At 45.0% G+C, this 23,983-nt stretch overlaps 1 protein-coding gene across 2 annotated transcripts in view; it reads left to right on the top strand.

The window, feature by feature from the left end:
• Window positions 1-1,842: 1,842 nt before the first annotated feature.
• Window positions 1,843-23,983, top strand: part of SVIL (supervillin) — a 137,797-nt gene continuing 115,656 nt past the window's right edge. For both annotated transcript variants that reach the window (XM_040546523.1, XM_040546520.1), the window contains exon 1: window positions 1,843-1,966. The gene's annotated coding sequence lies outside the window, so the exon portion shown is untranslated. The remainder of the gene's footprint in view (window positions 1,967-23,983) is intronic.

The raw sequence follows: 23,983 nt of genomic DNA, 5'->3' as shown, positions 1-23,983 counted from the left end.
ACCTCTGGCAGAGGATGGCAGGGACTGTGCCTAAAGCTAAATCCAGACAAATCAGATCTGAACTGGGGTAAAAACAGAGCTCTTGGTAAATGGATTGCGGGTTTTTGGTTGTAAAAGTTCCATCAAGAAACCATTCTGATATTTGAAAATATATAAGGACAGTGTCGTGTCAATCACAACAAAAGCAAACTTAATATTCAATTCCCTTTTTTTTTTTTTTTTTTTTTTTCTTTTTTCCCACTCTGACAATTCTCTCAGGCCTGTTTTACAGGGCATTTTTTACAAGATCAAAATTCCATCTCTAAACCTTGACGATTTTAGTGAGAAGCTGCTGCCTCTTTTTATCCTTAGGGAGAGTGAAGACCTTTCATGATTTCAAATAGGACGACATGACTTGTGTTGAAAGGCAGCAGGATAAGTTATACTTTTAAGGTCACTTTTCAGTCCAGGATTTTGAGCCTTGCTACAGTTTTGGTCTGTCCTCTTTTCTGTGCTAGCCTTCCTTCTCCTCTCCCTCAACCAGACTGGAATGACACGTCTATGCTTTCTATTTGATGTGGGTTTCATGTATCTGCTGCACAAAATAATTCATAACCACTAGGCAAAAGGCATGTGCCCACACCACATCGTTATCCTGCAATTAAGAAAATTCTCACTGCCACAGAGCTATAAAGCCCAGCAGTGTTTCGAGCTAAGCCCTCAGTATTCAGTTCAGAACTCATCCAAGGGCACGGAGCTGCTGGAGTGCTGCAGATATTTTGTAGCGTGCCTTGTGAGATACACTTGGGGTGTTGATGTGAAATTTCTTTGGTTTGCCTCACTTCAGTGTGTTTCCACACCTGAAGATTTCCCTTCTGCTTCTCTGCACAGACTTCGTGAGGATGAGAAGATAGCTCTGCTCGTGCATATGCAACTGACAGGAGAGAATGAGCTATTCTGCCTCGTCCCATGTGCTCTCTGCCTGAGCTGTAAGGTTTAACACACCCTACGAACAATTCTCCCTCTGGTAGTTCTTTTTGTGGTCACGTTTTGGGTTGCTTTATAAGAACAAGTGAAGCAGAACTCCACATAACACACTTCGGGAAATGTTTGCCTAAACTAAAAGATAGCGAGTAGAGGATTAAAATAAAAAGAATGACACTAAAATGACACTAAGGATGATACTAAAATGTGACACTAGGGATGATACTAAAATGATACTAGGGATGTCACTAAAATAATACTAGGGATGATACCTTCTGGGCTGCTTGGCCTCAGAGAACTTGGATGCTCTGCTCACCCTGTACTGAATGGACCAACACCTTTGATGCGCTACTTTGGTAAGGTCTACAACATCGTAGACGTTTCCTGCACCTTCCTAACAATGCCTTGATTTTGAACCAGCACGGCCAGGAAGGAAAATGGTCTGAATTTACTTCAGCAGGGGCGATGACTTTCTGCACCTCCTGCTCCTGGCCCCAAAGGGGTCCCAGCAGCAGTGTGGGCACGGGGCTCTCTGAGGTGTCGCTCCGTGGGGCTCCTGGGGGGCTTCACCCCACCGCACTCCCCAGCAGCACTCTGTAACACCGTTTGCACCACCCACAGGGGCTGTGTGCGCGTTGACGAAACATGAGGGGACCATGAGGGGGGCTCTGAGGGGCGCGGCCCCTTTAAGGAGCGGGGCAGCGCCTCCAGGAGGCGCGCGGAAGCGGGGCGAGCCGGGCGGGGGGCGCGCAGGGGAGGGGGCGGGGCCAAGGCGGGGAGGGGCGTGTCCTACCCCCAGCGTTGGCCCCGCCCCCTCTCCGCCTAGCCCCGCCCCTCGTCCCGCGTGGGGAGGGGGGGGAGGAGGAGGAGGAGGAGAAGGGGGAGGAAGGGGAGGAGGAGGAGGAGGAGGAGGAAGGCCGCCCCCTGCGGAGGGGTCCCCGCCCCGCCGGACGGAGGCGCGGACGCCGGAGGCAGCGGCTGCCCCCGAGCCGCGGGCTGCGAGGTGAGTGGCGGCGGCACCGGCGACGGGCGGCACCGGGGACGGGCAGCACCCGGGGGGTTGCCCCCGGAGGCTGCCCCCCGAAGCCCCCCGAGGCTGTGCCCGAGCTGCAGCGGGACCCCCCGCCTGCCCCGACCCCGCTGGGCGTGCTTTGGGGAGGAACAAGTGTTGTGCTCGGGAGGACGGGCAGGTAGCAGCGCGGTGCGGAGGCTCCTGCAGGGCGCGGGTGCCCCGTGCCGCTTGCTGGCCGCCTCTTGTGCGAACGGTGCCTCTTAATGCCCGCACGTGGCCCAGGGCTAGGGCGCTGCTGGGAGAGGTGGAAGTGGTCCCGCAAAGGTCGGGTGTACTCGAGTGGATTGCTTGGCAGGCTGGGTGCGAGTCGGAAGGGCGAGTTATCCGCTTCGTTTCGATGGTTTTGTAGGTCTTCGACAGCTGGCAGTGGCGTCGCTGACCGCTCTTAGCTCAGGTAGCATCTCGTGACCCGAGAGGTAGCGCTCTCCTTCGGGTGGGCACGGCCGTCCCGGTGCGAGCACGCCGTCCGGTAGCGTACGGAAAGTGTTCTCAGCCGGCCCGGTTATTTTTATTGTGTGTTTCTTTAGGAGCAAACCGAACTATACCGTACTGAGAAATGTTCTCAGCCTGCAGTTATCTCAATCTCTCGCGTTCAGAATGAAAACAAAAGCCGCTTTGGAGTGGAAGCCTCCCTTGACAGGCTCACGAAGCCGGTGGGGTTTGTGACAGCAGAGCCGGACGCAGCAAGCTTCAGCGTTACCTCCAGCTGAGGAGGTGCCGTCCTCAGGCTGGGTGCTGCCCTGTGCGACCCGCAGTCCCAGGGGTCCGCCAGCCTGTGCCTGGAAGCGTGGTCCACGCTTTCCTCTGTGTTCGCAGAGAAGCGGTCCTGGTGTGCACCACGCCTGCGAGAGACGGAGGGGCCCGTTGTGGAGACGGGAGGAAGGGGCAGTGGTTCAGCTCAGCTCCTGCAACGCAGCCCTGACAGCTGTTCCCGCCGCCAGAAATTCTTCCCTGGTATGGCATGCTGTTTTCCTGTGCCTCTTGAGGCTCCCGTGCCTCTTGAGGCCTCAGTAAGAGGGTGTTGGCCTGGCCCTTCCGTGCATCTGCCGTAGGTAACGGCGTGGGATGCACAGGAGTAGTTTGCTCTGTTTCAGTTCTTTGTTTATCTGCCTGGAGACTTTGATGGTGCTGTTGTATTAATGAAACGAGATGCATTCAGTTATTTTCTGTACTGTCCCGACGGGAAATGTGTTTCACTTTAAATGAGGCAAATAAGAGTTAAAAAGCTGTATCGTAGTGTGGATGTGCGTGCCTGTCAGTTTATCTGGCCACGATACCATTGTTAACCTCACTGATGCAGGCAGGACCGAAGCGTCTGTTCCGCACAGAAACTTTTCAAATTACTACAGGAAAATCGCGTGCCTTCGAGCAGTGATGTTCTGAACAAAATTCCTGTCTTCACGTGATTGTTAGCTTCTGCTAGGTGCAGCCTGAGTGTATTCTGCTGGGGGAATCGTTTCACACTCTTTGTTTCTATTGAAAACGTATAGTTTTCTAACCGCACTGCTCAGTTCTGTGTGGATGCAAACCATGCTGACTCATATTCTGAACTGTTGCAGCCTTGCTCCATGTAAACACAAGCACACTTCTAAAATATTTAATTTGTAATGTCTTCAGTGGAGAGCTATCCCACAGCTCCTGGCAAAATTCCCAGAAGCAGCAGATTCTGGGGTACTGGGAGTTTCAAAGGCCACTGGTGCCTGGTGGGATAACTGTCTGAACTGGTCGAGTGTAGTTTATCCTGGCACTGGGACAGTTCAAACTGAACAGGTATTTAATCTTGCTGAAAGCAAGTCTGCTTTGAACAATACTTGGTATGTGTATAAACGATTTAGAGCCTGTTGGGACATGGCTGTCAGGAGATCTACATGGTAGGGAAATCTTTGTTATGGCAAGTAAACTTTGGTGTGGATGCACCTCCTAATAATTTTTAAATAATACTTTTGTGTAGTTGTATTAAATGATTTGTTTGCCTAGTTCCTCCATAGTAAATAATGACAGTAATTGCTTTGTGAAAGAGCTGAATTTACATCCATGTGTAAAATGCTTGTTAAAGAGAACTTTTCGAAAGATGGAAACTCACCCCTCTGCTGATAGATATAAGCACGCCCCGATAAGTCTTTCAGTGGAAATAAACTGTGGTATATGACTTGACTACAAAGAAGGGGAGCAGTGGTAGCAAAGAATGATTTCCAAGTACACTTATTTTGTCTGTACCTGGCAAGTACAGCACTGGAATTTTAAGATAAATACCTTCTCTTTTAAAGCAGCAAGTAGTTTACAGGAGACTAACTGACAGAAAATCTTAGAGACTGGAGTGGTGTTGTGGTTTTTTTCTTGATTGTGATCTGTCTTGGTCGAAAGAGTAATCCCTAATGGTAAGTGTGGAGAGTAAGTTGGGAGAGGTTCAGTGCAATTTATGGATGGTCCGGATCATTTATGTATCACTTGCTCATGCTGGTTGACTCAGTGCATTACTTGTAACTGTTAAAAATCAGCTGTTTGCCAAACTGTGCTAAGCTTCATGAATGTCTTAACTCATTCCAATATCCTGTTCTTGCTTTCATTTTTACTTTTTTATTTTCAGAACAAGACTTCAGAGACACTAGAGTAGTGGGGTGGGCTCAAAGCTGGACAAGTCTGGATAGCAGACCTGGCTCAAAACTGGAGAAAAAGATGGTGCTCTAGAGCTCATTCTGAGGTCCTAGAACCATAGAATGGTTTGGGTTGGAAGGGACCTTGAAGTCCATCCAGTTCCGACCCCAATGCCATGGGCAGGTATGCCACCCCCTAGACTAGGTTGCTCAAAGCCCCATCCAGCCTGGCCTGGAACAACTCCAGGGATGGGGAATTTGCAACTTCTCTGGGCAACCTGTGCCAGTGCCTTAGCACCAATAAAGAATTTCTTCCTAATATCTAATCTAAATCTACTTTCTTTCAGTTTAAAACCTTTCCCTGACAAAGAGTCCCTCCCCAGCTTTCCTGTAGGCCCCCTTTATGTGCTAGAAGGCCGCTATAAGGTCTCCCTGGGGCCTTCTCTCCTCCAGGCTGAACATCCCCAACTCCCTGAGCCTGTCTTCATAGGAGAGGTGCTCCAGCCCTCTCATCATCTTTGTGGCCCTCATCTGGACTTGCTGCAATATGTTCATGGCCTTCTTACAGCCCCAGAGCTGAATGTGGCATTCCAGATGGGGTCTCACGAGAGCAGAGGGGGGACAATCCCCTCCCTCACCCTGCTGCCCATACTGCTCTTGGTGCAGCCCAGGATCCGGCTGGCTTTCTGGGCTGTGAGCACACATTGCCACTCATGTCGAGCTTCTCGTCAACCAACACCCCCAGGTCCTTCTCCTCGGGGCTGCTCTTCATCAATTTTCTGCCCAGCCTGTATTTATGCTTGGGATTGCCCTGGCCCAGGTGCAGGACCTTGCACTTGGCCTTGTTGAACCCCATGAGGTTCACGCAGGCCCACCTCTGAGGCCTATCCAGGTCCCTCTGGATGGCATCCCTTCCCTCCTGCGTGTCAACTAACTGCTCCACACAGCTTGGTGTCATCGGCAAACTTGCTGAGGGTGCACTTGATCTCGTTGTCCACAACTGACAACAATGTTAGTCCCTTGGAGATAGGAGACATCACTCCCTCTTCCACAACGTGGCAGTACTAGCAGCTGTGCAGCTAGTACCAAGTGCAGCTGGAAGAGCAAATCTGTCTTTTTACCTCTACAAATGTTAGGGTGAGGGTAGCATGCCTGTTACTGCTTTGCCTCCAGGAAGGGCACCATGCTGTAGCACAACAGTATTTTGGTACCAGAAATATCTTCTCTGTAACTGTGGTTCAAGGCTCTACTCTATTTTCCTTCCTTATTGAGCACATAGGTTCTATTTAGGTGAGGAAATTCTTAGAAATATGGCTTAATTCACAAAAGGATTTCACTAGAAAGTCTGTATCAGAAGTCTGAAACTGAAGTGTACGGATGTGGCATTTTGTTGGGTAAGTGTGCAGAGACACACACTTGCCACTGACAGAGTGGCAATTAAAAGAGTCTTACAACCCCTACTTCCAAATCCTTTCTGTGTTGGCTATTAGTAGCACTTTTCTTTATAAAAGGGAAGGAGGTTAAAAATTGTGCTTGCATCTGTCTTTGTTGCTATGACAGCTGTCTTGGTCCAGTTTTAACTATCATACTCTGGATAGCTCTTAACTGGGATTTTAAACTTAATAGTTATGTGCAGAGGAAGTCGAAGAGGAAATCTTTCGATACTGTCTCCTTCTCTTGCTCAAAAAATCTTCCCTTTGAGTTGTACTGTTTTTAATCAAGATGTAATGGAATGTCTCAATCCGCTGCTAACTGTTTTGGTGCCTAGCATAATTAGAAGTGCTACAGTTACTGTATAAAATAGTAGCCAGTTTGTTAGCACTAGTTAATCATGGCTTGTCTTCAGCAAGAAAGATGGTACCACTGATACTTTGCTTCCGAGACTTGAAAACTGGGAAGATCACTTGAACTGAGGTGATGCAATTTTTGTGCAAGGTCACGTACAAAATCATGTACTCGGATGGCAGTTGTGAAACCAGGCAGCGCTCCTTGCAACATGTTATCTGTCATTGCACAGCCAGCAGTAAACAAGGACTGGCCCTCTAGTGCAGGCAGGGGGACGTGTTGTCTTCAGGTACCAACTTACTTTTACACTAATGTGCAAAACCAGTGTAAAAAAGCTGTGAAATGGTCTATTTTATTTAAACGTTGCTTTCTAGCACACCAAACATTTCTTTCTCTCAAGTGAATAGCTAACTTTAGCAGTCAGTGTCTGTATTAAGAGTTTGCTGTCTTCCTGGCACTAGCTGGAAAATACTGTAATGGGAGAAACTTTTAAATGTTAGATGGCAGCCTGTTAGTCTGAATAAAGCATTTTTGGTAACTGTTGGTGGTAAAGCAGAAGTTTGGAAAGCTCTATGACCCTAATCCAGACCTGTTTTAAAGGGCAACTTCTAATAGAGAATACCGTACCGTTTAGTCCAGTTGGAGGGCCAGCTGTCTATTTTGGAAACCAAGCTGCTGCTTTTTAAGATGAAAGCCATATTTTTGTGAATATGAACTCTTTTGTATCTGCTGGCTGTGCCTCGTCTGAAGGAAGGAGCAGCTGTAGTGCATTCGCCAGACCTGCATTTGGCTGTTGCTGCCATTGTGTTGTGTGTAAACATGTACCATTATTTTGGATCACATAGCAGCCTGTTCAAAAGGGTCTCGCATTCCCCAGCTGTTCCGCAACTTTTCCATCTCTGAGCTTGCCAGCTGCTTAGCACAGGCAACTGTAGCTGCATTTGCTTTTCTGGTGTTAAGTATTAGTGGAGATAAAATTGACTTCTTCTTGCATGCTAGGTGCCGTGAGCCCCTTTACTACATCTAATGGACTTAAAGCAGTAGACTGTTCTTGCTACACCAAGGTTGTCACGAGAAGTTTTCTTTGCCACTAGGTGCACTGATTGCTTACAAGTCTTTTCCTATAGATTTGGCACAAATACGATATAAGGCAGTATTTACCTAGAGATGTAGATCCCATGTCCGTGGTAGTAACTAATCTAAAAGAAGCAGGGTATGAAAAGGCTCCCCTTACAGCTATGTCAACAGCTCTTTTGTTTCCCCGCTTCTCTGAACAATGTTCAGTTTACCAAGGCATCTTGTGATCTGTTGTCAGCCAAGGCTTTTGCTTACCTATTCTTGAAAGGAGTTTTGTTTCAGTGGCAGCACTGCTGGGATTGGATGTCGAGGAGGAAGCAGGCTCTGAAATGCCTGGTACCTGCGGGTGAGGGACCCTCATCTGCATCCTGCCTGCTGGATCTTTCCACCCAGCCTGCTGCCCCTGCCGTGGAAGGGATAGGAAACATCCAGGAAAGCTGTTTGTGCTCTTCCCTCCACCAGTGAGTCCACGGCTATGCCCCTGGAGACAGAGAAAAGCCAAAAGGCAGACTATCTTCATGTGGTGAACTTCACCAAAACTTTTGAACAGAGTAAGTTCCAGCACCCTTGGAGAAGGGAGATAATACATTTAATGCCCAAAGTTATTGTTCTAACCACTTAACCTGTTCTACAATGTCAGTTTGAAACTTTGGGTAAGGAGCATATCCTTGGTTGCTGCAAGAGACTGTTAAAGGTGCGATAAAGCTAACTTTTCAGAAGCTAGAGATGGTTTCATTAACTGGTATTCCCTACAAAGGTATAAATCAGGCATTTTAGTGAAAACATACTGAATACAGTTTGTAGTTTAAGAATGTAAATTTGAATTTTCCTGGCTGTGTGAATCGTGGAATGGTGAAGGAAACTGGAAGGGAATGACTTGCGCGCTCTTGCTGGGGATAGCAGAAAAAGCTGCCTCTGCCCCAGGTTCTTAGTTACCTGTTTTAACTGGTCTGAAAACCCGGTTATTCAGAGAGGAAATTTTGAGGTGGCTGCAGATAGATTTCTTTTTCTTCCTAACTGTTTTTTTCTTTCTCCAGGCCTATTCCGTCCTAGATGGTCATAGCTTTTTTGTTCATGTTAACATGATTAAAGTAATATTCGGGTTTAATAGGAGGGTGACTGGCTTAATAATAGAGCATTGCCCTGTAAAAAACAAAACAAAAAAAACACAAGTCTCTTGGTTTAAGGTAACATATTTCAGGATCCGTTTTGTATTTCCAAATTGCTGAGATTTTGAACTTTGCCATTCAAATGCTAGTGTCTTAAAAGAAGTTAAAACACTGGCTGTCTTTGGCGAAATGCTTGCTCTTGTCTTCTGGAAAATTACTCTTTCACACTCTGTGTTGGAATACTAAACCAGTATTTGTCTGAAATCGTAGCAGAAGTACAGACCAATAGTTTGAAATTATTGTATTAGTTACATAGGTAGGCTGAGCTAAGTCATTGATACTAACTTCTACACTATGTGTATAGAATAAGACACTACATGTCTTTTTTTTTAAAGTGCTTTTTATTAATTCATAAACCTCTTCAGAGTCTAGGGAATGGACATGGAGGAGTGGAATTTGAGAAGTATAAGAGGGGGTTGGTTTGTCCTCAGTTGAGCAGAGAAAGAAGAGAATATCTGATTGATAAGAGGTATTAAATTATTAAAGGCTCTAAGAGAAACGTTTATTTTTCTTGGAAGGTGGTGGGAAGCCAAGCGATGAGACTTTTTTAATGGCACTAACTTGCTAAACATGTTCAAAGGAATGGGGTAAAAAGAAGGCATTACTCCCTCACCCACCTCCAAAAATAGTTCTTAACTGCAAAAATAGGTGGAAGTTCTGGAGACACATTTAAAAGAAAAATAAAAAAAAGAGCATTGCTGAAAGCATGTTGTTGTCTCTTTTATTTTCCTTTTAAATGAAAGGTTCTGCCAGTGTTGTTAAATTGGCTTAAATTTGCTCCATCCCCTAAAGGGGAAAATATTTATTTTAAAGTTTCCTCTACATTTAAATTGGCTTCCCAGCCAGTTTAAAGACATGTCTGTCCATGCAATGCCTTCCAACTCTAGGAAAGCTGGCAACTGCGAGGCTTAGCAGAGGAGGAGACCTTGTGGACTGTACAGGAGAGCAGCATTTCCAGCAGCCCGGAAATTGCTGTTCTGAAAATGTAACTTGAGTTCATCCCTTCAACCTTTGCTTCCTTTTGCTGTTGTTAATAATTTCCTTTGCACAGCTAGTGGTAAGTGCTGCTTTGCCTGCCTCACTTTGCTGCTTCTTCCACTGCTCTCTGAAACTAAAAAAAAAAATAAAATATACAGAATGTATTAACTTAAAATCAGCAACAGACCAGTGGCAGGTAGAGCTGCTTCCCCAGGCCTCGGGTTAATGTTTGCTGGGAGCTGTCATCTCCAGCTTTGGCAATTTGTTTCTCTCCAGGCAGGTTATTGCAGCTCTTACCATGGTTTGATGTGCACAGTGGCGAGCTTGGGTGCCTGTTATCTCACAGCTCGTGAGTCTGCCCCGTAAGAGCTGAGCAGCCCTGGGTAAGGCACCACAGATCCAGTTACAATTTTCTCCATCACTGGAAGATTTAAGACTTTGGAAGTTTACTTAAAGCAAAAGTTGCAATAATGAACAAAATTGCCAAAAGAAAACAGAATATATTTCCTGAGGTAATAGCTATCAGTAAGGATCTGGCGTAATTCTCTCATCTTTTTAGGGTTTCCTGTTATAGCTTTGCATGTTCTAGATGCTTTGCATTGTTTGTGAGCCTCATGTGAGACTGCGCCCTTCTTTGTAATCTTTTGCATCGAGGTGTTACATGCTAAAAAGTGACTGCTGCTGCTTCTCCCACCTCACTCCAGAAGGCTACTTAACTTATGTATTCCTGATTAGATTACACTGTTGGTTTTGGGCTTAAATTACATTAGGGTATTCTGTCATTTGTGGCTTGAAGTATGTACTGTGACAAATAGTACTTCAAAGGAGTTTGTACAAAGCCTGATCCTTGCAAAGCTCACAGAGTAAAGATTCCCCAGAACTCTGTAAACACCCCGACCGTGGCGTTGCATGCGAGCTCAAGTCCTGCTCACCCCGCGCACCTCTCCCTAGTGCCCCAGACGTGGGGGAACCCCAGCACAGACTTGAGTGCGGAGTATGTTGTGTCTGTCCTCTTCCTGTCGTGTAGTAGAGTGCCGAGAATTGACAGACAAAGGGTTTGGTTATTCTTAATTACGCTTGTTTATCCTGTCTCCATAATATTTGGTGCTTGTTTGACTTTACAACTCGCATGCAATTGCCTATTTTGTATTGTTTTTGTGGGTTGGCAGTAAAGTTGTTCTGGCTTCCCACTCCAAGCAAAAGCCTGGAGTATGGAAAGTTGTTTATATGGATTCCTGGTATGCAATGCAAGCCTAATTCTTCCAGGTTGAAATAAAATTGCTGTGAATAAAATTAACTTTGAATTTAAATGGCATTGAACCCAGATAAACAACTTCCTAGGGCTGGTGCTAATAAAAGCTAACTGTAGCATAACTAACTGCTGCTAGGTATGCCTTGCACGTTCTTAAAACTTGCAGTTTGAGGGTGATGCCTGGACATTACTTCTGTAATAAACTTCACGTCTGAAATGCACAATGCATTGTGCCCTGCTGGGATAGTTCAGGCACAGACAACTTGAAGGGATTTGTGTGGGCAGGGGGGTGGCAGGTGAAACGTTACAGGTGAGTTATAAATTGCCATTCCGTAGTTTGGGAACCCAATCTGCCTTCCGATTAGCAAGCTGGGATTTTGTTTCATGTGTCCTACTGCTGAAAACTCGACCTAGTAGCCTTTTAAAAGAAATCTTTAAGGCAAAGTTGGACTTGCTCTTTCTGGGCTGCCAGGAGGTGCTTGCTGGGAATGAGCTTCTGAAACCAAAAGGCAGGTATGTGTATGTGACATAAGGGAGCTCTGCATCTGAGTGCTTTTCTGCCGAACCTCAGCCTGGCCAAAAAATCTCTCCAAATGCAATATAGAGAAGCAACACCTTACATACTGTCTTCAGGAATTGTGATTTCTTGTGAAATTCCTGGAGCAACATACATGTGTGCTGTCATGGTGTAATAGAAGACTGTATCCTTCCAGTCAAACAAATGCTACCTCATTAAATCTCCTTTATGCAACGACTGACATGAGCACTTATAATTGCGCCGGTCTGCTGAAACAAAGCAAGTGATCTTGGTGTTACAGAAGCTGGTTGCTCAAGGAAGCCCCCCAAAAAAACGTTTTCCATGAACAAGCTGGTATGAATTGGCATTCTTCCTTGAACAGGAAACCACGAGTTCTTATTGTGGAAAACTTCTAGCTCTTGTAAAACAGGCATTAGTTTTATGTATGAAAGCTGTGCAGAATGTTCCGGTGTTCTCGGTACAGCCTCTAGAGCTGCTGTAAGAAACTCTGCTGTTTTGATAAACACAAGATCACTTGCTCAGATGTTTGCAGTCTCGTGTTCGCTGTGCACGTTGCTGTGGCTTGGATGCCTGTCAAATACCTACAAGCTTGAGACCATCTTTATTGCTCAATTATTTTTACCCCCTGAAGTCTCTGCAGATGACGGTTGTGGCAAGTGAACGTGTCTTAAATAGAGCATTGTGTTTGAGTTGCTTTGTTAGGGTTTCTGAGACTGGCGTACTTGGAAATTGCCCGTTGTGGTTGGGTGGCTTCTGGGTCAGGGTGGCTCAGTGCGCACACATGGATGCGTGCGCACGTGTGCTCACACACACACTTACATGTGCTTGTGCACACTCTTTGGCAACACTTGGCCAACATGTGTGTGCAGTATCAACAGGGCTTGCATGAGTGATGTGTATAGTGCAGGCTGGGAGCTTCAAATTCTGGTGGCTTGAAAAATTATGTGGTCAGTCAGTTCCCTGAAGCTATACCGAGCTTCCCTCTTCTTCTTTATGCTTTCTACTGATCAATTCTGGGTGTTCACCGCTGTTTTTCTCATCCTGAAGTATGACCTGATCTTCTCAATCTCCTCGTTTTTTTTTGTTGTTGTATTTTTTCAGACTTCATCTAATTTAAACCTCTCTTTGTTACCTGAGAACTGGACCCTAATTTTGTTCCTTTCTGTTCCACTCTCCTTTTTGTTCCACTGTCACAAGTATAACTCAAATTACACAGCCCATTCTTTTTCTTTTTTTCCTCTTTAATGAAAGAACAATGGATGTGGGTGTAGCAAATTGCTTAAGCTAGTGGTGATAAAAATGATTTTTTGCTTTGCAGAGCAGGCTACTTGTTTGAAACTGATTTATCACATCATCTTCATTAATGTTTTATACTTTCTACTATTTTGGAGTGTTAGCTGGGCTGTCAAGTACTGGAACGTTACTGCTGCTATTTAAGGCAGGACATCTGTCATGATGTGTCTAGAGTCTGATTTCGCCAAGCCAGAACAATTCTTGCCTTTATGCTCTACCTATGTAGCTGTTGCTCTTTCTAAAGACTAAAAATACTGCAAATAAATAAAGCTACAGAGAGGTTACACGGCTCTTGGAAAGGCTGTGATTTCGGAGAGCAGGAACTTGCCAGTAGCTATTTCTTGTGTTGCCTGGACGATACCTTGGCAGAGTTTTAGTGTTAAGAATTTGCACAACTAGACCAAATTAACTTTCCCTTCTGGTCAGGCATAACTTTCTGGGCTGGGAGGGCGTGCACAAAATAAACTCACGCTGTGTTCTCTCTCATGCTGCAGGCACAAGGGGCACTGGGATGCGCCCCAGCAGCACCCTGCTGGTGTGCTACCCTCTCCTGCTTCTGGAAATCGCGGCCTGCATGCCAACCGCCTCGGGCTTTGGGACTCTTCCTTGCCTCAGTGCTGGCGGCCCTCTCGGTCGTGGTTTGCGTCCCGGCAGCTGCTCAGTTTGCACGCTTCCATCGTAGGTCCTAGTATTGCTGAATATTCCCTGCACAGCAGAGGGAGGTTACTCTGTGGAGCCTCAGAGCTTGTTTCTGGAAGGGGCAGACTTCAGAGAGTGATCCAGAGAAATTATTTCCCTTCCCCATTGAAACCTTACTCCGAGAACTTTGTTTCAGAGGCGATTTTAATGAGCTTTGAAACCCACATCACAGTTCTGAGGCCAGCTCTTTATGTGTGCATGTGGCTTTGCAATAATACCGCTTTGGGGATGAGCCTAACAGCTCTGCTCCTCCCGCTCCCGTCCTTCCTTCCTGCTTCCAGCAGCATGCCTGTGCTGCTCCTTCTGGGCTGGCTCTTGTCTTTGGGCCTTTGCAAGCTGCCACATCTCCATTTCTGGTGTCGGCAGCAGGTCGGTGTTTGCTGTGCTGCTGAGCCAAGGAAGCCCTGGGAGCTCCGGTGGGGAACGGGGACCGGTGCCAGAGGCATCAGCCTTGGTCTTCACGCTGGTGGTGCAAGGGGTGTGGAAATGTACAAAACGCATGCTCTCCACATTTTTTTTTTCATTTAACTATAGTGCAAACGGGGATTTTCCCATCACACCTTCGCTGTGATTTGACAAATTACAGACTTTCAAACGGATTCTGAAGTAGTATTTATTTGATGCTTAAAATGCTGGAATCTGATTGTTTTTTTCCCCTTTTCTCTATTTTTGTGGCTCCTTCACCACAGACTACTTTTTACAGTTGTTTGTTTAACGGAAGCTTTGTGCTTCGATCAGGGAAGGTCGCGGCTGGGAGAGGCCAGAAGCTATTGCAGTCATGTTGCGTGGTTTGGCTCTGTTGGACTGTGACTGTGTATGGCTACCAGAACTGTTCTCGATGGGAAATTGCAGATCCTTTACTCGTTCACCAGACTGTAAAGATGTTATGAGAACATTTTTTAAAGACAGCAGGAGTTGGGTTTTGGAGTTAGGATAGTCGTGGTGACAGTGTCTCTCTTCTGTACTTGGTGGGGTAAATTAAGGGGGGGAAATGGTAGGCGAGGAAGGAGATTCAGACTGGCTAGAAGTTATTCATTCTGCAGTTCTGTTCTACCTACAAGATCAGAGGTTTTGGGCGGCTTTGTTCAACTCCAAGTGCTTTAAAGTTTACTAGAGAGCAATATGTGCTGCTAACCTGCTGGCTTTGGCTTGTGATCATCAGCAAAGGCCCGCTTTTTCACCTAGTTTTGCAAATGGGGATTTGCTTTGGCACAGGGGGGACGAGCATGTTGTTTGAGCTACATAATGCAAGCACCTGGCTGGACACGATCCTAGCAGTGGTCGGTGCGCAGCCCTTTCTGCAGCTGCCCGGTGGTGCCACCAGTGCATGTTTGGCAATGAGGGAGTTAGGACAACTCACGCAAACTTGGATTTTTAAACATCTCAGAAACAATTAAACACGGGGTGAAAGTTGTTCTTTTAAAATACTAGTTTGAAACAAAAGAATTACTCTTAATGGGACATCTGGGTGGATTGTAAGTCCCAAGTGATCCTGACTTGCTAGAAGCTGCCAGCTGTTTCAACGATTGCTTGCGTATGCTGAGCTTGTAGCACTACAAGTGCAGCTTGGTAAGTTGTTTGGCAGTGCGCCCCTACTGCACGGCAAGGGGTCTTGTCTCCCAAGACATCATCTTCCAGACCACGATCTCCAGATTAACGTGAGGCTTCGTTTGCAAGGGACGCCTGGGCTGGCTGCTGAAGGTGTTGCATTGCCCAAGTGTTGTAGAGAAGGCCGTGCTGTACTGTCCATACGTTCTCCAGGGTAATTCATGTATGTGTTTTTGACCAAAATAAAAAAAGACACTGACTTCTTTCACATCTTAGCAAAACTTTTACTCTTTTTAGAATAAATTGAAGATTATTTTTTTTTTTTTTAATTATATATATACTTGAATTCTCCCTATTCTGGTAGTAGATGCACTGCTGCTGTGCAGAGGGAAGACTGATGGTTGTGTTAAGCTCCAGATGCAGGAGAGTGTTCTGCATTACAGGTGGATAAAATCAATTTCAGAGCCATCTGGCAATGAGCAGAGCTCGACTGCTTGACTGCACTGAACATCACTTGTATAAACAAACCTCGATCACAGCTTTCATTTTGAATTGGTTATAGCACTGTCCTGAAAAGATTCTCATTAGTTCTTTTTTACATTATTATCTGGTGGTCTTATCTAAATTTGTACATAATTCTGGATTATTCCATAACTCATCTCTGAGATTTAGGCTGAAAGTAAAGGCAATATCTTCATGTCAAAGTCCGTGTTGTTCAGAGATGTTCCAGCGTTAATTGTTAACAGGAGTGCCCTCGCTGCTGAGCTGTGCTAGCTGTTCAGGTGCAGTTTCTGGTGTCTCACAGCACTGATGTATTTGACTTAAGAGATGTGACATGGAAGACCCTTATCCAGAAATCTGCTGCTAGAACTTACTTGGGGTTGGATTATGCTCACAAATGTTACTTGCCGTTTTCTCCAGATTTAATTGCAGCATCTATTTGATTCATTCTACTTAAATAGTACATCCTAATGGATGGAAGGGGAAGAAAGCAAGCTTTCTTTGATCTTTGAGCACAAGATCTGATATTATTTCATGGCAACCTGAGTATTGTGTTTTGTTTTTTAAATCCTCTTAATAGCTTCTGTGTTGAGTGCTGCGGTTTCAGGTTATAAAAATAAATAAATAAATAAATCAGGTTCTAATCGCTGTTCAGATTAAGCATGCATTTTTTGGTGCACCCAATTCCCAAGAATCACTGTGATGTTCCAGTGTTTTTAGGCACTTGAGAGGCTTGCTTCATCTTGTCTATTGCCCTTGCTTCATTTTGCCTCATTCCTATTTCTTTCTCGTTTGGCACTACCCATCTCCAAGACTTTGGGGAGGGGCTTTCAACTACAGCTATGGCACTGGTGTTATAAGTAAGCCTTCAGCCTAGTTCTGTAATTGCTCAATGAAGAGAGCTGTCTGAGGCGTCACTGAGGGAGCTGAGGTGCTTTGAGGAGCTGCAGATCAGAAGACGATCACATCTCCGTAAGAGTTCTGCTCTCCAGCGTGGCGTAACGTCACCGTCCCTGACAGATCGAGAGGCTTCGCTTGGGTGAACAGAAGTGCAGTAGGCTTCGTGGATCCAGTATGCCCCTAAATAAGTTATTTTGTTAGTTTTTAAAAGGTATTTTTTCTTAAATATAAATTCAGTAATTTCACTAAAGAATTCTTACATTTAATTTCAGTAATTAGTGTGGAGTTCTTAGTCATTCTATCACAAGATGCTTAAACTCAGGAAATAAATCTAAACGCTAAGGAAATGTCCTGGAATACATTGTCAAGAGATGATCTGAGTAGGCCAGGGCACGACCTACTGATTAATGACCATATGGCATTAATTGTGTCCTTCTGCCTTGTCTGAGAGAGCTAAATGTTTTATATTCCTTCCATTTCTGAAACTGGCCTTTCTAGAGACTGTAGCCACTTGTTACTGTTGTCTTTTGTGAGACATTCAACTTTTTATTTTGGATTTTATGGTCTGTTTCTGTCATTAGCCTGTTCTTGGTTGTTTGTTTTTAGTTCTCTTTGGCCGCGTGTTCCTCCCTAGCTTGCAATGAAGACCTCATCACTAGACACTCAGCCCGTGTCCAGTTGATCCAGGTGTTCCCAGCAGCCAAGCTATCTTATATTCTCTGGCGTTTGGATAATCTGCGTCTGCATTTCAGGATGATTCATACTAACCTGATCAGGAGAGATTGTCTTGGGGGGGGGAGAGGGGGAAGAGGTGGAAAAATGCTTTCTGAATTAGGTGGCCTCTTGCTAGCTTCAGAAGAGCTGCTTGAAAGCAGATACACTTCTAAAGAGCTGCTTTTGTATTACAGGCCTCTCTCTCAAGAGCTGCACAGCTTTAATTCTCATTTAAAACTTTTTGGATTACTTGGCTGTTCCTGGTTTTGTCCAGATGCACGAAGCAATTTTGCCTTTGCTGTGCTTACCGGATGAATGATGCTGCTTTGGTGCAGAGCTGTAGTGATTGCTAATCTAGCTGGGGCAGGAAATGCCAGTCTGTCTCTGCCAAACCCAGATTTGATTCCTTTTTTGTAGAGATGCAGAAGGAGCATGTGCTAAGTAAGGCTTCTGCACAAAGCAGGCCTTACAGTATAGCTGAATGTAACTGAAGATCACAGCCACCTTCCAGACTTTATAGTGTTCTCCACGTGATCTATCATATATCACACAGTTTGATGGAAATCTACTGCTGAGAATCTACTGTCCTTACCCTATGAGTTTGATACTGACTGCCCAATTCAAGCGAGAAGGCTTTTATTCAGCAATGACTTTAAACACAGTTTGTACTTCCCTCCCTTTCCACTTTTTATTCAAATACAACAATCCTGTACTTCCTGCTTCTACTTCGGCTGGCCAGGCACCTGGAGTTGCCAGCCATTCTAGCACTTCTCTGCTTTTTCTTGCCTTCCACTCTTCCTCTCCTTTAGCCGTGTTTGCAATATCTTCATTCCTGGCCAAAAGTAAGCATGGGTGTTTTGGTTGGTTTGTGCTCCACTCGATGATTGTGCTAGACCGGGGCTGTGGTGTGCGCGGAAATGCTGTGTTCCCTGGCAGAATAGCATCTTCCTTCCTGCTGCCAGCTAAACAAGATGTTCTGGGAGTACTGGAACCAACACCGCCTTGCTTTCCTTCTGCTTTGTCCTGGAGCTCCTGCAGCTGCCTGTCTGCCTGACGTCCAGCGACGCAGGAGCTCTCTAGGGGGTTTTGGAGCTGAAGCACAAAATTCCCCTTTTTGCAGGATGGGGTGATTTTGTTGTCTGAGAAGATGAATAGATAAATTCATGCAGTACTTGTTGTTGGGATCACCTATACACAGTTGTCCAATTCCACTGAGGTTTTTTGGGGGTGGTTGGGGAGGAGCATATAACCATTTAAAAGCCTTTGCTTACCCGTTTGAAATCAGCAGCCCCAAAATCTCTGAGTTCAGAAGGTGGCAGAAGATATGTGAATGATACTGTCTCACAGGTTCATTTTCCATAGGTAAGGCCCAAGGAGAGTCAAAAAAAAAAAAAAAAGCTCTTCCAGACTAATTTGAAAAACTTGATGGTCAGAACTGTGCAATTACTACCGCTAGCACTGCCTGGGTCTCTTAATTCTTGAGGTCTGGCAATGGACAGCTGTTTCTGTTGCCTGTTTTGTTCATGAGAGCACATTCAAGCTGTAGGCACTGCTTGTGATAAGATGGGCTTCCCCTGGTGAAACTGCCATCGGCTGCCTTGCTACCTGCTGCTCTCTGTGCCTGATGCAGCAAATCTGTCCCTCTGCAGTCCCGTGGTAAGCAGCTCTGACAACTGCCATTCCTCAGCATACGGTAAGCTCAACATACCAAAGACGGCGAAAGCTTTGTATTTGGCAGTAAACATTATTCTGCAAATGGCTTTTGACTGACTAGATTAAATGGAAACCAAGCAGTTCCTCACTTAAGTTTTGCTCAAGATTTTGTTTAAATTTTGCTCAAGATCTTGTTTGTAAACCCTGTTAGAAATCAATTATGCACCTGTTTTTCAGCATTTCTCCTGTACTCGTTTCTCCTGTACTCAACTGCCGAGGGAGACGTGGAGTATGAACACTGGTAAAAGTTTATTTGTGTTGGAGGGAGAAAGGGAATGCGTTCTGGCTTGGGGGAACAGATACTCTTGACCTTAGTACTAGGTATTAACACTGGAGCTTCAGGGTAGTTTGAATGCCATAGAATGAGGTTACAACGGGGAGGTAACATGGCTGCAAAATGAGTTGGAGGAATAAGAGAAAGTACACAAATCAAACTAAAGTTTGATTTGAAACAAAATCTTGAAAATATATTTATAGTGGGAATGAGTGGGCAGTTGGGTTTTATGTTTTTTCTTAAGAGTGTAAGCACTGTAACCTCCAGCATAACAAAATTTGTCTTTTGAAGGAGAAAAAGAAAGCTCTTATGAAATCAAAACATGCAAATGTCAATGAGCCTGAAAGAATGTTTCTAAAAACTTACTCTGAGAACCTGGAGGACAATCTGATGAGTCTGTGTGGAAATCTGTTCCACTGGTTGACAGAAGTCACTGGATTACGTGCTGATAAAATATCTGTAAGTGTTACTATTCAACAAGTCTAGGAACATTGTAGTTTGGTTTTGCAGCCCTTTCAGAAGGTGCCCAGAACAACTGATGTCCCTGCTTAGGGAGCTAAAAGAGAGACTGTAATGGAACCACTTCTGATGTCCCATTTCAGTTGTAGAGAAGCTTATTAAATAACGAAGGGGCCTTTAAATTAAGATTGTATTTTGTGTTGGCTAACACTGGCATTTATTTAATTACAGCTGTGCTCTAGTTCTAGGTCTTTCTTGAGGAATTTTTGAAAGCTGAACATGTTCTTGCTCAAATACGCAGTTGTGCATGGCAATTGCCATTAGGCAAAGGAGTTTGCCTTTGTTAGGATGTGAGGTCAAGATGGGCTGCTGTGTGACTGGAATCACTTGCAGCTAATTTACGGACGTAAAAGAAAGCTTCTGTTTGCCGGGTGTATCTTGGGCAAAGCTGCTGAGGATGTTTGAACAAGCAGTCAGTGAACCCTGCGCACGGGCTGCCGTGTGAAGACTTCAGACTTCTTCGTCACTGGGGCGCCCACGCTCAGACTGCCTACAACATGTGACAGTTAAAGTGCTTCACTTCTTTTTTTTAAATTGGATTTTGGGGATGAACTAGTTTATGCAGCTAGCACTTGGCTTTTATTTTGGTGTGTCTATTTGATAGGTGTTGGTATTGTATGTATTGATAAGGAAGGAATTCAAGCTGAAGGTTAAGGAGTAGGTGTGCCAAGGAGGGTTTGAACACTATGATTTGCCCCCTGACCTGATGACTGAAGGTCTAACTCCAGTGTATGTTTCTGGCCACTGTGTCTGTCCCACAGCACTCTGCCAGAAGAGGTTCCCACCCCTGTTAGTTGTGGACCCACACGTGTCAGAGGTAACTCTTGGTACGAGTGCACACCGCAAGTGTGCGCGGCTCTGATTTATAACTGAGCTCTGGCTGAGCAGAGCTACCTAAGTGCAGGTTGGATAGCACTGACTGATTTATGCTCAGATAGCATAAATTCAGAGCTCTTGGGCCTGCCAGTTGGCCAGTACACGAGGTGAGTGTTTTACAGCACAGAATCTCATCCTTGCAGTTCAGAGTGAAAACAGCGGATGATTCCTGGGCTTGCTCTAAACCTAATTTTAAGCTTGTTTGTTTGTGTTGCACTATTGTGTTTTTCCTGCCTTTTTTTTTTTAGCCTGTAGGTAGGAAAATTCCCTTGAACTTGAATGAAATTCAAAGATAATGTAAATAGTTAACTTTTGCATTCGTTGAGGTTCTTGCCGTTCTTTAGCCAGCCTAGTGGGTTACCTATCTGAGAGGGAATTGCCTTGCTGCAGTGTGGTCAGCTTCTCAGAAGGTTGTTACCAGCCTACAAATAACCTCATCCTTATCATTTCATGTGAAACAAGGCCATCTAAAATTTAATTAAAATAAAGCAAAAACAGAAGTTGAATTTACCCTGTATGTTGTAGCCCTTTGTGTATGTTTCAGAAAATGCACTTCCCCACTGTTGGCTAGCTAACGAACTGACCATCTGCCCGAGGTGTGTAGGTTATGAATTTGCACAAAGATGGGGAAAAGCAAGCGTGCACACCTCTGTGCAGGGCCGGACTGAGCTGCGGTTTCTCAAGAGCCTGAAGCAGGGAGGTCTGCTCTCCTTCAGATGCCTTACCCAGCAGTGCGGTGGGAGGAGAGGAGCGCTTGCCAGGAATGATAAGGCCTCCAGGTGGTGATCACGGTAAACACGCTGTGAGAATCTCAGCCCTGCTTTCCCAGGCGTTATGTGAGGCAAGCAAGGATGTACTTCTGTCGCTTGTACGGCTGGAAGCTTCTTGCCTCTAGCAGCTAAATGACATGCAGAGTAATCCAACTGCGGCGCTTCCAGTGCTGCTGGTGTTCTGGCTTATGGTACTTCTGTTTTCAAAACAGAATTTGTCAGCAGAGACAGACTACTTCACTCTGGAAATGTAAATCTTATCACAGGAGCTTGTTGTGTTGTAATAAACACACAACTTTCCTTTCCAACAAAAGCTGCATATCTGGTGTCTTTTTTTTCTTATTGTTTATTCAATAGACTGCCTAACAGCAAAGATACCTTCTGAACAGATTTATGCAAAACAGGCAAATTGAGTGGTAATGGCATTGCCTCCACGAAATTCAGGTTATTGTCTTCCGCATACGGCATTCATGACTGTATTACTGACTAACGAGGCTGCCGTTGGCTACAATGAAGTACACTGTAAGATTTCTCTGATATTAGACTTGAGCTTTAACTTGAGACAAGTACCTTAAAACATAAGAACCCAAGTCCATAAATAAATTCTAAGCAGCATAAGCTTTTTAATAGCAGAGTCAGTTAGCAAGGAACTAAGCAAATCCCGCAGGACTAGACAGTCTCTGCCATAATTATGCAGTCCACCAAGTGAGTAAAATTTCCAAAGCTTAGCTCATAAATAAGACGATGGTTTGTTCTGTGATTTGTGATGTGATTCCTTAAAACAAACAAGGAGACTAAAGGCTCCAGAGGCTACTTAATGTTTTGCAGATGGGTTGATGGCTGCTACTTAATTGGTTAAAGCACGTATAAGGAGATGCACTGCGGTTATAGAAAGAATGCTTAATAAAGAAACTCATTATTAGATATGTGCTGAATTTCTTTGCCGATGTAGCTGTTTCCAACAGGTCACCTTTCTCATTTTCTGTCTACCATAACCTCTAAATGTTGAGTCAGGTTTTCACTGCTTACTCTGCTGGATAATATACGTTGCTAAATACATTCTGTCTGCTGCATTCAAATTGTGCTAATAAATTGAACACTTGCTGTGACGTTGCTGGTCCTGCTTTGGTACTGTTAGTGTGCGTCTGTTCTAATCCCACACATCCTGTCTTACTATTTCGCCTAAGACAGTTGTGTCAATAGAAGAACTGGGAAATAAATGACATTTGCAACAGGCTGAGGAAGAAATGCTTCCCAGAACAGGAGAAGACCAATTCTGTGCCTGTTCCTTCCTACCTCCCTTGTACTGCAGCTTCCTGCAAAACAGAGGCTTGGCCTGGAGCCTCCTGCCACAGCAAGGGTTCCTCTGAAAACTTTATTTCTGTAATTGTCTGACTCTGAGTCCTTGGAGAACCTTGACGTCTAGGTGATGGGAGCCAAAGGCTCCTCCCATATAGGTATTTTGTGAAACAATTCCCTTCCCTAGGGGTAGCATCTAAAAATTTGTTCGAGACAGTTACATTTTAACCTCTGTTTTTTCAACCTCACCTCTCTGAAATTGGGCGGGTCTCTGAATCTCAGATTATGAACCAGAAGCTGGAATATGGTATCATGCCCTCGTCCACATGTACCAACTCTCCTCTCTGCATCAGCTCTGCTTTTCTGACCTTGCACTGAGTCATTTATGTGTTTAACATGTAAGGAAGGAATTGAATTATTTTTATGGTTGCTGGTCTGAAATGAGTCAGCGCAGGGCCAAACAAGTCGTGGAGCAGGGAAGGGACAGGCTCAGCAGCCAGGGAGAGGACGGAGGATCTGGCAGCCAGCAGCCAGCTGAGATTGCTGCAGAGCCACGGATTGACCCCAGGGGCTTCTCCAAGTTCTCCAAGGTCACACGAGCTTCTGCCAGCAAGAAACTGAAACCATCTCTCTCGTGTCGTAGGGTGCTGGCTGCTGATCTGTGACATGCAGTAACTGGTAGAAAGTGGCTTTAGATTGACTTTTATTGTTTTTTTTTTTTTTATTGTTTTAGATTGACTTGTATTGTTTGCTTGCAGGTACCGATGTATGGTATGAATTAATAGGGGCTTTCTAGTGTATGCCAAAATCCAAATGTACTGGTCATGTAGATTTCTGCATGTAGGCTGTGTGCGTTTGATGAGGAACGCAGAGTTAACTTCAGGTCACTTTCCCGTAGAAGTGTGGTGGTTGGATAGACAGTGATCTGCCAGCTACAGCCCCTTTGTGTTTCAGGGCTACTGCCTCGATAGCACAGGAATTAGCACATGGTGTTATATTGCCAGTTTGGGAAAAATTGAGTCACGCACACAATTGCCTGATAACTCAGGCAACCTGCAGCGTGGCACTTTACCAGTTGCCTGATATAACATTTAACATGGAATATTTCACTAGTCCGGGACGCACAAGTGTCTTAGTAGGTACCACAACTTGAGCTGTGTTCCTTGTGATGATCACAGTGCTGAATGTAAGGGTCCGAGGGCAGAGCTTAGGTAGTGTGTTGTGGCATCAGTTTCTGTGCCGTCCTTTTGTTTGGGTTTATTTAGGAAGGAACGAACTAGGAAACTTGAGTGAAGACTGTAGAGATCTCTGCTGGCTATGATGTCGTCTGCTTCACTCCCATGTTTTTAGTTTCTTTAGAAGAATGGCTATCCATTTAAAAAAAAAAAATAATTCTGGACATGATTAGTATATTGTAGAGTGTGTCAATATGTATTTAATTCTATTTCT

Source organism: Cygnus olor, chromosome 2 (genome assembly GCF_009769625.2).
Source record: "Cygnus olor isolate bCygOlo1 chromosome 2, bCygOlo1.pri.v2, whole genome shotgun sequence".
Lineage (NCBI taxonomy): Eukaryota > Metazoa > Chordata > Aves > Anseriformes > Anatidae > Cygnus > Cygnus olor.
Note: the sequence above shows the minus strand (reverse complement) of the source record. Positions and strands in the feature narration are given on the sequence as shown.